The sequence below is a fragment of the Coturnix japonica genome, chromosome 2, assembly GCF_001577835.2.
Source record: "Coturnix japonica isolate 7356 chromosome 2, Coturnix japonica 2.1, whole genome shotgun sequence".
Taxonomy (NCBI): Eukaryota; Metazoa; Chordata; class Aves; order Galliformes; family Phasianidae; genus Coturnix; species Coturnix japonica.
Window position 1 is genome coordinate 100,436,249 of NC_029517.1, and position 12,128 is coordinate 100,448,376.

Consider the following 12,128-nt stretch of genomic DNA (forward strand, 5'->3'; position numbering starts at 1 on the left):
AGTGAAGTTTCAATGATAAGAAAAAAAAACACAAAAACCTAAGAGCAGCAAGCTACTGAACTCCTGTTTATGATATAAAAACACCAAACTGAAAAGAATAAGTGGGGAGAAACCAAGCTTCTGGAAGCTAAAGGTATAGCCAGGTGGCTACTGGAGAAGCCCACAGAATATTTATTCCACTTGCAATGACACACAGTGCTTCCACATCACCAATGATAAGAATTTTAATAAGAGGTCAAGAGCCATAGTAATTAAGTGTCACAGATGGAAAACAGGACAGATTAAGGGAGTTGTCAATGACAGAGACATTTGCAACAAGAAGAATTTGCTACAGAAAACTCCCAGATGATAACATAATCCCTGCCCAGTGCTATGAGCAGGTGGGAAAAACCTGTTGTCCCTGCAAAACTGACTTAGGGAAAAGGTCACTACTGACTATGAATCTGGCACACATTATGAGCACATAAGCAGGACACACCATAAATACATCTTGGCAATATTAATGTCAATAGAAACATGAAGATCTTTTGTCCTGCAAACCCAGGCTTAGGAAAGAAGTTGGAAAAAAGCCTCCTGTCCTCATCTAAAGATAAACATCAGAAGCGCTAACACGTGGAATCAATGTAATGCTTGGATTATATTATACAAATATAAATAAAGGTGAGGTACTGTTGGAGGTAATAACATTGCAATATGCAAGAACTTACTTTTCTCTGTAAGGATTTTCACTGTGATCATTCAAAAAAATAAATTTAAAGTCAGTTTTAAAACCTTTTGTTTTTCACACTCAGTAATATACTTAAAACATTATTTCAGATCTTGGTGTTCAGATATGCTTTCTAGTTCACTTCTGTTTATTACCAAGATAACCAGTTGAAATTGTGCCAGTACTGTCTTTTTACAATGCTTCACATTTTACTCTGCCTGCAGTTGTGGCTGGTTCCCTGTTCCGCTTTCCCCTCGCTTATTTGATCTACCATTTAGTTCAAAAAGGACGTTCTTCATGCAGATTAAATTTGGTTCCTTACCCCCTCCTTCTTTTTTTGATCTCAGCATCTCTGGTAACAACCAACATATTGCAACTGGTTGCAACATCCCCTTCATCCTGTATGCCACTATATATTCTTATTGTCACTCTGTCTGTATAACTTGGGGCAGATTGTTGGCACAGCTTGTTCTGTGTTTTGCTAGAATACTTTTCTTGAAAGCAGAATTAAATCTCATCTGATCCCTTCCCAGCAACACCTCAAGTGCATGCAAAATCCTATTTGACAATTGTGTGTCCTCCCTCTTTTTCAGAGGCTGTTTTAACCCCTCATAAAAACCTCAGTAGTAGATAAAATCATGGGTCTGAGAATCCGGTTATGCAGAGCACTAGGTAAATGCAAAATGGTCTTCACCTACTCCAGAGAGGAAGCAATAGGGGGTGTAACAACAGTGAGAGATCTTGTTAGTAATTACATATTATATATTAATTTCCTAAGTTGGGCCAAAAAGCAACATTAAAGGAAGAAAGCCTAAGGAAGCAGCTGTGAAGAAGTAATGTGGATGTTGTGAACTTCTCAACTGTGGCTGCTAGAACTGAGTAGCGGGTGTAACATTACACCGGCTTAGGTACGCACAGTGTTGTAAGAATAAATTCAGGTTGGATCTGATCACCAAGGTAGAGTGTGAAGTCTTAGCTATATCTACCTCCTTTGCTTTTAACACAGTTTGGTCTCAGTAGTGAGATTATAAAGGAGGGGTGTATCTCTGAGGCACTACAGTCCGGTGCTTAGTATGTATTTACCCTGTTTACCACATGGAGTTTCAACGAGATCTTCTCTTTGCACTAATGTCTTGAACTTAGGCATTGGACACTGACCTCCTGTAAACATTTCATAATAAAACACTGTCTAAAGTTTCAATATTAAGATTCCTATTTTGAAACATAATTACAGAAATATATTTCTTCCATGCATCATTTGTCAACTTTTCGTTTCTTCTCTCTATTGTGATCAATATTTTCAATAAAAGTATTTCAAAATCAGTTCCAGAGCTGGTCCTCTGAATAATTCCCAGAGCCCAATTAACCACACAGCTCATTTTAATGATAAATTGCAATGATGGAAAGCTGCATGTGTGTGTTGAGTTGAAAAGAGGTTTTCGACAAAAGTGACATTTAAGTTACATCCCTAATAAAAGAGGTCCTGGAGTTATCAGTAGTTTGGAACACTAGTTGAGTATTTAGTGTCAGTCAAAGCACAGAACAATCTATCATCACACAGAAATCTGGTGCATCCACGTCTTGAGTAAATTGTGTAATCTTGAAAGCCACTTCTCAAAAGGGCATCCTCAAGTTAGAAGGGGTATAGAGAATGGCAGCCAACATGATCCAGAGAGAGAAATAGGTATCTTCTGAGGAGACACACTGAGCCTAGAGCTCCTCTGTTTCAAGAGGAAAAGGCTGAGAGGAATATTGTTGGGGTTTATCGTGTTATGAAGGCATCAGAAAAGGCTAAAGGAGAATATCTGTCAAATCTTACAGAGATAGAATGAAGCTACATTATGTGAAACTAATGGGTTTAAATCAAGATTAAAAAAAAAATTGCTGCCAAAGAAGAACACGGAGGCAGGCATTATTTGTTGGTTAATACAAAGAATAGATAACCAGGATTAATATGCTACTAAGTCAAGCATCAACTTCCTCATATTGCTTGTTTTTTCTTGATGTTGTTTCTCTTTCAGTTGCTAAGTTACCACCTCAGTAAACATTCTGTTTGTCTTTTTGGCTTGGCTACAGAGTAACGTGGCATAATTTAATTCCTGTATATGAAATCTAATTGCTAAGTTGATGTAACATGCTATTACAACTGGTTCCTACCTTTTCTTGCCGCTCTGTCATCAATGATAATAAAAATAATTAAGGAATTAATACTCCAGGCTTACAGTAGCTGTGACTGAAGCAAGTATTAAGGAAATACTGAAAAGAAGAATGGAAAATCCATTCTGCATATTGTGGTATGGAGGGCTGTGTCTGAATTTATATTACACATTTCCATTCTAAACATTTGATTTACCACAGAGGTATTTACCAGGTATCCTGCTGGTAAAGTGATTAGTTGCTGAGTAGCAGAGCCAGCTTGTGTTAATATAGAAATCAGCTGTGATATGTAAGAACAGCACTGTGGTAATAAACAATAAGCCTAGGTCCTTCCAGTGCATTTTCTGAATTGCTCTGTTCACAAACAGGCAGGTGCTCAAAATGTAATACGTCCAATACTGGCTTCATGAAAGTCACCCTACAATTTAGCTCCTTACAACATGCTGAGGAGGAGTAATAAATGAAAGTACACAAGTCAGTATTCAGTGGGCAACCATTAACTAAATATTTCAGCACTGATCACTGAGTCTTGGCAATCAAGTATTTCAAAATGCCAGTGTGGTCAACATGGTGGGAAGACAAACCAAGAGCGTAGCGTATGGCATGTTTTGCTTATGTTTCATTCATTGTAAGGCAGAGATCACAGTATAACAGTATCACAGTCTCGTGCGGGTTGGAAGGGACCTTAGAGATCATCGAGTCCAACCCCCAGGATACGAGCCCCTGTGTAGCAGAGCGGCACTTCTACCACTTGCGCCACGGGGGATTCTAACCCGGGCCTCTGGTGTTACAACGTGGCATTCCTACCACTGCGCCACCAGGGCACACGAGATCTAAAATTGGTTATTACTTCTGCTGCATTTCTGTAGTTACTACAAACCACCTTAAAAACAACTTTTTAGCACCAGCCTGTATAACTTTTGAGTGTATGAATGAATGTATCATTTGGAATGTAAATTTAGACATAAAAATAACTCCAAAATAAATGATTACATGAAGGAAGTAAAAATAATTCTGAAGTTAGAAAACTGACAATCATTAAATTGTCATGATTAATCACAGGAGATTGTTCTAAGAACAAAATCTAAACCTTTTTTATGATCATACATTTTATTAGACTTTTCAAAGAAGCTGCTTAAGAAATCCTCCCCTGAGATTATACTTGTCACTTAGCAGAGGCCAGCAGTGTCCTGTGTTAGCAGCTTTAGGAGATGCTTTGTGTCCGCCTGTTAGAGAATGAGAATCCTCTTGCTGAGGATGTCAGAGTTGCCTTCTACCCTGAACATCCTCTCAGTACATTCAAACTAATGTAGCTGGAAGTATTTGATTAAAGTAGTAAGTACTGTAAATATATTGCATTTAAAGAATATTAATATAAATTTTAAATAAACAGTAAATAAATTTTAGCTTTATTTCAATATTATTTTTTCAGTGATGTTTCTTAGCAACACATCATTAGTTACTTCAACTAAGGAACTAAGTATGTCACAACAAGTTCTTAAACCAGACATAGGTGTGTTATTTTTCAGCTTTGAGTACATAGTCTCAAAAGCCTTCTACTACACAGACTGAGAGAAACACATAGTTTGTCTTCTCCACAGTATTCCTTGCTGCAGGCCCTTCTGCCAGTCACACCACCCATAAGGAGTCCCTGCTGGAACCAAAGCATAACCTTTTAAATCTTTGATTATATGAAAGTTTTCCTGGTGTTGTAGACATCTGCACAGTCCCTCGTGCTTATGGTACCTTTTGAAATGTACAGGGAAGGAATCTGAAGAGATACAGGCTTTACATTCTCTTATATTTAGCAGCATTTTAGCAGAACTCAGCAGATGTGTAAACTTCTTCCAGCTCAAAGAAATATCGTCTCTAGAGGGCTATGTGTCCCTTGGAAGAACATATGACAACTAGGTGGTACTGGACAGTTCCTTTTGTATGAAAACTTCTACTGCCAGATAACATCTATCTCTTCACACATAGATCATGGTTTACTGTGAGTAACACAGAGTGAGGATCTGAAAATATTTTTAATTTTGAATTATCAAAAGTGATTCAAAAGAAGTTGCTTGACTGTGAAGAGGAAAGGGACTTGGGGGTGTTGGTTGATGCTCTGATGAATGTGAGCAAACAGCGTGCCTAGGTGGCCAAGAGGGCCAATGGCATTCTGGTCTGCATTTGAAATAGTGTGGCCAGCAGGAGCAGAGAAGGTAATCATCCCAAAGCTTTTGGGATGAAAAGGGAAAACTTTTTCTCTCAGAGAGTGGTCAGGCACTGGAATGGCTGCCCAGGGAGGTGGTGGAGTTGCCGTCCCTGGCAGTGTTCAAGAGGCATCTGGATGAGGAGCTACGAGATATGGTTTAGTGGCTTCTGGTAGCAATGGTGATGGGAGGATGGTTGGACTAGAAGAGACATACCCTACTTCTCCTTCAGTAAAAGACTGTACTTTTAAAATATTTGTCCTCACACTACAAGAAAGAAAACATATAAAATACATGAAACAGAAACAGAAATGAATTGAATTGAAATGAGAGGAGAGGTTTCAAAGGAGATTCACGCTGGATATTAGGAAAAGCTTCTCTGAACAAGTGGTCAGGCACTAGAAGAGGCTGACTAGGGAAGTGATAGTAAAAGAGATCACCTTAACCTTAAGAAGTTAAGGCTTTGACAGGTAAAAGAAGTTGAGACAGGTGAATCCTACTGGGAACTGATAAAACAGTAGAAACTATAATAATTTCCTGTGAACACTGCAGTAAAAACCAGTATTATGTTGCTAACAGCAAAGGTCATTGAAAGTCACTGACAGAATGGCCTGTACTAGGAGGGGTTCATAAGGCACCCCTGCTGCTCCAGAGGCTGGCATGGGGGTACTGGCAGAAATAAAACCAAAATGGGAGTTTTTATGAAGTGAAGAAGAGGAAGAACCTGCATGCACAGGGAAGCTTTAAAGGGAAAAATAAATCTGTGAACTGCTATGCTGTTCTGGCATTATAGTTCCTCGTATTCTGGCCAGGAGTCTACATGATTTCTTATAAAGTCTGTTGGAATGCCATAAGGAGGGTATAGCTGAATAGTCTGCTCATGTCTGATTTATTTTCAACTTAAATTAAGTCAGTTTCCTAGCCTAATCTCTCATCACTTACATAGGAATCCCTGAAGATCAGCAGTATGTCACTTTCAGGCTTTTATATTACCTAATGCTACAGCTGACATTTCCCAAGTTCATAAAGATGCCACTCTTTTAATCTGATACCACAGATGATAGCTTGCCCAAAGCTTCCCATCACACTTGCACACTGTGTAAAGGTCCTGCTTTCATTTCAGATCTTTCCTTTTCTCTGTAGTCCCTTATTTATTCCTTTAAAAAAGTCTGGTGTGTGAACAAGTGCCACAGACCCTCTTTTTCCACATACTACTCCTTTACTACAAAACCAACAGAAAATTCCCTCATGCTCATCACCATGTTAGAGCTGCCTCATCCTCTCAAATCAAGCTTTAGAAAGGAGAGATTGAGCAGTTCGTATGCTCAGCAAGCCCAGCTGTCATATTATACTGACCCATCTTCTAAATTCAACTCTTCACTATTTTGTTTCCTTCCCAGCTGTGAACTGAAACAACAATGCAGACAATGGATTTCTTTTCATTTTCAGTGCCTTGATGGGGAATGCTCTGATTACCTAAAAATGTACCATCCACTGATGCTTTTGTTTTCCAAAACCATCTTCCCTGAAAGAGAGGAATACACATTTTTAAACTGATTTCTTTAAGGTGTTGTTGGCAAATTGGTTTAAAAGTCCTTTAGTTCCTGGCTTAGTTTCATAACTCTGTATTATCTCCTACTCATAAGCTCTCCCAGTCTCTTCAAAAATCACTTGAAATTTCTCTGAAAAGGACTGTCATTCTTTCTTAGTTCTGTTCTTTTTCTGTTTTCTAAACATCCTGAGGTCTAGATTCTGTATTCTGTATTACACCCCACCAACCACCCCCCAGCCAGCAAGGAGCCCCATGGCAGCGGTGGCATGAAGTTCTTCTAAAGGTGAGGACCAAGTGGAATGTCCAGAGCTCACTGTGCACCATTCAGGAACCCCTGTCAGAATGCAGCACACATCATCTTAGAGCCCTGGACTTCAAGCTGCAAAAGAGATTTAATATAGATAAAATTAAATCTCTGTAGTTAAGCTTAGGCCTTATTTAATTGGGTGGCTGGTATCCACACCTGCTACCCACAGAGGTATCAGTACAATGGCAGAGGCAGGTTGAATCTACATTATTCACGGTTATGCTACTTTCTGTGCATTTAGCACATCAGAGGTACAAAACTGATTTGTTTACATTGTCATTGTAAACCATCACTAAATTGATTTATGTTCTGCTTTCTTCTTTAATGAGTTTTCTTCCAGAGCTTTCTTCTGATATTTCTTCCCAAGCATGAAGAAAGGAAGGTGTTTCAGATATGTCTTCTCTGATCTGTGACTGTCACCTCCAAATGCTATCTAATACAACTGCTTAATTTCAAGCATTAAAGTACTTTGTTCTCCTATATTTATATTTTATTATCAGGAATGATATTAATATTTGACTGCAGATTCTTTTATCTGCACTAACTGTGCTACTTCTGAATATTATTTATCTTATTTATCCTTCTTATTTATCCTTCTTTCTTAGGTACTCTGATGACAAAATTGTTTTAGCAAACAAAGGTTTCACCTTGTAGGGGAAAAAGTAATCCATACTTCCAGCTTGTGCTGTTTCCTTTTGAAAATCAATGCCAGTATCCATGAACTTCACAAATATATATACGTGCATGTATACATATATACGTAAAACTCACACACATATGGAATTTCTGTATCTATTTCAATAAAGCATCTACATGTTCTTCATTATGTGTGGGATTAGGATACAGATAGATATCCTGAAAATCGAACCTTTTTTTCCCTTTTCTCAAGCTGCAAGTTCCTTTGTCCATAAGACCATTGCTCCCCCTCTCCCGCAGAGCCTCTCTTCCCTCACCACTCCTTCTGTTGGGACCAGTGGCTGGCAAAGGCTGTCCCCAAGGAGAGTCTTGGGCCAAAGCTATTCCAGGGAGCATGTCATTGTTTAGGCAAAAATGACAACTGTGTGCTAGTTCCTGGCCCTTCCCCATCCTATTTGTTTTCCCTGTGCCTGAGACTGTCAGTAGAGATAAATGTCAGTGGTGATGTTGATGTTCTGTTGTGTCATGGCTAACCAAGCTAATCTCAGACGTACTGCACGTCAAGCAAACAGCTTATAATAGGATAGCAATAGTTTTCTAATGTTAGTCAAGGATCAAGTGGAATATGATGTTACACACTCTGTCATAAGAGTATTAATGTTCTTAATGACACTGGCTCTCTTCTAATCACCTGCAACCGTATCTTAGCTACTGTTTTTCAGTTTGTGCTTGTGAAATGGCTGCAAAATTACATCCATTTCACAAGTCCACATGCAGTGATCCAATGCTTGTATAGGAGTCGTAAAGCATTCGTGTGAAGCGTTGCTTATGTTGTCCTGCCCCACACTGTTCCTCCCCACAAGCTCCCAGCAAACCCCTTGGAGCTCTCTAGCTCACTGGTTAACTCATGCTGGTTACACAGGCATTTGCTAATGGATGAGTACAAGATGGATTTGCAGGCTGTGCTGTTTCAGATGACAATAAAGAAGGATAAATGCTCAGATATAATGGATAGCCATTGGGGAGACCTTCAGGCTTTATGCAGACCTCCCAGCTACAAGAAAGCATGTCCTGGATCCTGATCTGATTGTCACCTGGACATATCTGCCAGTGATCATAGAATCATAGAACCACTGAGGTTGGAAAAGACCACCAAGATCAGCCTGTCCTACTGCCAACTCATTCCTGTCATGCCCACTCTCCTATATGCCTTAGTGCCACATCTACACAATTCTTGAATAGCACTAGGATGGTGACTCCACCACCTCCATGGGCAGCCTATTCCAGTGCCTCACCCCTCTTTCTGAGAAGACATTTTTCCTAATATCCAACCTGAACTTCTGCTGGTGCAACATTAGGAAATTACTTCTCCTCCTATTGCTATTAAGAGGGAGAAGAAGCCAATCCCCACCTGGCTGGCTATAGAAAGGATTTCAGAAAGCTGTACTTGTACTTGTCAGCATTCTGCAAGTGTCTCGTGGTCTGGTTTGTCTGCTGGACTGCTGACATTGATTCGCTGTGTGAAGTTCACTGATTGCCAAATAACTTGTGATCGGTAAATCAATAAACCACTTTGATCCTGATTTGAGTCAAATTGTGAGAGCTGAGCAAATCTTCCCTGAACTTGAAATAGAGAAATTCATATTTGGAAATAGTATTTCAACATGTGGACTCTCCTCAAATATTTTGGCACTATTTGAAACCAAACTGCTGATTTTTGGGAGCTGTTTCCCAAATGATTAGATCTTCTACAGTCAAAACGTAAGACTATGAGAAACTAGGGAAATTAAAAGTACTTGATGGGCTATGAGAGTGCAGAAGGGTTTCACTTGGGTGAAAAAGGAAAAACATAGATAAAGCTTTTGGGCCCTCTGAAATGAGAAGAAAGATGGTTCAGTGACTCAGTCAAGAGAATGTATCCCCAAAGCCTTCCTGAAAATACTAGTAGTTAAACACAGCAGTTTAAATTTATATAATACAAACATAGCATGATAGAAATGCACATATTCAGAAATAAAGTACAAAAATTGCTGGTCATTCAGCTTCCTAATATAAGAAGAAGCTGTAGCATGTGGCCAGCCCAGTACAGCTAAATCTTGCCAGGCTTCAGGCATTACATTGCACATAAGGGCATCCTTGCATTTACAAGTCAGGACCTCAGCAGGAACAAGCGTGGTGACCACACGGAATATCTCCTTTTTATTATTGAATCTCTAACATTAAGTTGCTTAACTGCACATAGGAGAGGGCATGTCCTTAATTTGCTGCCCAGTTTCTTGGGAGATTGGATCCTCCAGATTCATTTTGTTACCTGGCAGTGATTACAACCAGTATCATCTTGTTTTGTGGTCAGTAGTAGTTGTTGAGGTGAAAAATTAATTGCTTCTGAAGCTCCTTGCCTACAGCCACGTCCTTTGATTTGTCTCTTTGACATCCATTTTTGGCTTGTTTTAAAGCGTAATAAACCTCTACAAAAACCATGCATTCTTTACACAAAATTGCTCTGTTTTTTAGGTTAGAAGCGCTCAGTACACACACAGTATTTAGCATAGTGGTCTCTGTCTGGGGCTCACACACAATGCCAGAAAGTGCCTGAACCTGCAATAATAAGGTACAGAGAAAAATAAAGCTATTCTTTTCAGAGCTACCCTGGAGAACAGAACCGTTATAAAACTTCTGTATAGGCACAGTCACAGAAGGCTATAAGAACCATCCAAATTCAAAGAAAAATGCATGTTTTACAGGAAAGAAGAATTAAAGCAACACATCTTTAATTTTTTGAGGTGTCCCCATAGTGTTCACAGACTCGGGATGTGGTCTCCTCTGGCTTCAATCAGCAGCACATTCAAAAGTGCAAATGAACAGCGGCCACTTGTAAAAGAAATTGTCTGGTTCATTATTTAGGATGATGGGACTGAATGTGATGTAACTGCATTAAACCAGAGACTAAAACTGGTAACAGAAGTATAAGGCTAACAGAGTCTGGCAGTTCACAAGACCAAGCAGGTACTGCTCTAATTAATTAACGTTCAGTCAGGATTCAGGTTTGCTTTGAAGACAGCAGGCACAGACATTATTCGTTCTGGCCCTGTGAAGACATAGGGAATGATGGAACAATCAAAACCATGATTCAGGCATTACCAAAGTTATCTGTTATCTCTCTAGCCCTTCTGCTTTAGTCTCCCAGCAGGAGATAAAGGATTCTTTATGTAGAAATTAAAGCTGCTACCAATAACTGATGGGACTTCCTGGTGCTGCAACAAACCAGTTATCCTCTGGGAATTTCTCCTCTCTGGTGAATGTTACACAAGGTCATTTGGCACAGTTTATTCTGGAAAAAAAGTAAATAAATAAGGAACAAAAGAGTCAATGCTTGTAAAGAAAAAAATGCCACTTACCCACCAAAACCCACATCAACACAATCATTGGTATTTGCACAGAGAACACCAGGCAGAAAAACATAAGATACAGACTTATAACTGGAATTTAGACCAAGCAGTAAACACAGTGCAGCAAGTCTTACAGATGCTCCCTGAATCGGATACTACTGAATCCATTCTTCCCACATATAAACAGAATAGTGTTTCTCATGTAAGGGATTTATGCTACATTCTCACTTCCTGTGAAAAGAGAATACGGCACATTAAATCAAATGCTCACACAGACATTTCTCCGAGCTTATGCACTAGAGAAAGGTGATAGAATGACCTTTTCTTTTGTGATTCATGACTTAGAAGACTTTGCTCTGCTTAAATCTGTTTATAAACCAAGCCTTTGATAAGTGACTTAGGGTTTGGTTATACTCTGCTATGTATATAATCTGATAATTTCCTCCATGAGAAGAAACAAGGTTCTCTTTTTTCTGTGAGTTCTGATACAGCATATAATAAACTTCAGCCTGATTCCAATATAATTGCTTTATTTCTGCAGCACATGGAAAGTATGGGAAGCTTGTAGGGGTCCAGCTCAGAATTTCAGGAGCAGATAAGAGTTGCTCTGGGAACATCTTCTGTTTTGCACACAGTGCATATATTTGCTTTTGTTTTCAATAGCTGAGGAGTGCTGAGAGCACTGTTCTTATCATTATTTGGTCAGCAGCTCTCATGGAAGTCAGTCTTGATATGGGATTTCAAATGAATGGGGGGAAAAATGAACAGCTTTAAAGCCAACCAGGAGGCAAGGTCAAGATCTGAGAAGCACAGATAAAAGCGACCAAGCCAGGGTCACCAGCAAGTGAAGATCTTCACTATCACAAGAAAATAACAACAGTAAGATCCATGAAGGGCTTTGATGCTGAGGCCAAACATGATATGCAAGAGCAGAGAAAGGGAGCGAGAGTCAGTGAACCAGACAAGGGAATGGTCCAAATCATGATGTCCTACACTTAGAAGAGAGAAGGCAGGAAAAGGTGGGTCACCAAGGTCAAACACAAACTTAAACCAGATTCATTACAGACACCAGTTTGAGATCTGTATCATCAGGGGATTTTTTTGCTAGTTAAAGCAAAAACCTGTCTGCTAAAAATCATACTGAGTGCATTGCCCTGCCAGGCTCACACCTATTACTGCAGTG